Source organism: Peromyscus eremicus, chromosome 2, assembly GCF_949786415.1.
Source record: "Peromyscus eremicus chromosome 2, PerEre_H2_v1, whole genome shotgun sequence".
NCBI lineage: Eukaryota > Metazoa > Chordata > Mammalia > Rodentia > Cricetidae > Peromyscus > Peromyscus eremicus.
Genome location: NC_081417.1, coordinates 132,165,590 through 132,167,289, shown reverse-complemented (window position 1 = coordinate 132,167,289; position 1,700 = coordinate 132,165,590).

The following is a 1,700-nucleotide window of genomic DNA, read 5'->3' as shown; positions in this document are numbered from 1 at the left end:
AGAGGGAGTCAGATCCCCTGGAACTGGAGTTGCAGATGTCTGTGAGCTGCCGTGTGGGTGCTGGGAATTGAACCTGGGTCCTCTCCAAGAGCAGCCAGTGCTCTTACCCACTGAGCCATCTCTCCAGCCCCCATGTTATCCCATTTTAAAACATTCCCATTTTTAGAAGTGATGCATTGTGGCATTAACAGCCTTTCCCCATGGCTTGTGGCACTGAGCACATTCACACACACACACACACACACACACACACACACACACACACACACACACCTGTTGGCTATTTGCATAGCTCCTGAGTAACGGCTCCGGGGGCCCACACCCATTCTACAATTCCATCTTTTCTGGACTGTTGGAATTGTTTTCTGTTTTGAGTGCTAATCCCTCATCAGATGCACAAGTCACACATACTACTCTCTTTCACTCTCCTCTTTATTCGGTTGACTGTCTCCTTAGCTGTCCTCCTGTCTGTTTTTGTTTCTGTCTGTGCTTGGCAACTCATGACCAAGAGCAATGCTAAGCAATGCCCTCCTGTCTTCTCCTCCAGTACACACAGTTCCGTCTTACATTCTAGTCTTGACTGTGAGCTTTTTTGCATTTGTGTGTGTGTGGGGGGGGGGAGAGTCTAGTTTCATTCTTTTCCATACTGATATCCAGTTTTCCCAGCACTATTTATTGAAGAATCTATCATTTTCTTGTTGTGTGATTTGGGTACTTTTTTTAAAGATCAGCTGTGAATTTATTTCTGGGCTCCCTGGTCTGTTCCATTGGTTTCTTTTTTAATATTTTATTTAATGTTCATACATGCATACAAGGTGTTTGGATCCAATCCATCCCCATCCTCTCTCCTCCAATTCCTCCTTTATCTCTGCCCATACTTTACTACCAATTTATTTTTTTAAGATTTATTTATTTATTTTATGTATATGAGTACTCTAACAACTTTATGCCAGAAGAGGGCATCAGATCCCACTATAAGGTTGTGAGCCACCATGTGGTTGCTAGGAATTGAACTCTGGGACCTCTGGAAGAGCAGCCGGTGCTCTTAACCCCTGAGCCATCTCTCCATCCCTTCCTGTCAACTCTCTCTCTCTCTCTCTCTCTCTCTCTCTCTCTCTCTCTCTCTCTCTCTCTCTCTCTCTCTCTCTGGCTTAGTACCCTGTAGCTAGAGTTTTTCTCCAGTCCCGCCTGCCCTCGGTCAGGACAAATTTCTCTCACCCGCCAGTCTCGCAGCAGCTCAGACCCAACCAAGTAAACACACAGAAACTTATGTTGCTTACAAACTGTATGGCCGTGGCAGGCTTCTTGCTATCTGTCCTTATATCTTAAATTAACCCATTTCTATTAGTGTATAAGTTGCTACGTGGCTTTTGGCTTACCAGTACCTTACATCTCGCTTATCATGGTGGCGGCTGGCAGCGTCTCTCTGACTCAGCCTTCCACTTCCCAGAATTCTCCTCTCTCCTTGTCCCACCTATACTTCCTGCCTGGCTACTGGCCAATCAGTGTTATTTATTAACCAATCAGAGCAACACATTTAACATACAGAACATCCCACAGCAGTACCCACTGGTCTATTTAGTGCTGCTTATATGTACTAAGTGTAGGTAGTCTACTGGACCATGGATAAGCTCTCAGGGGCAGCATCCCTGAAGAAAACTGACTCTCCCTTCCTCAGTAACCACCAGCTGCCAAACAGA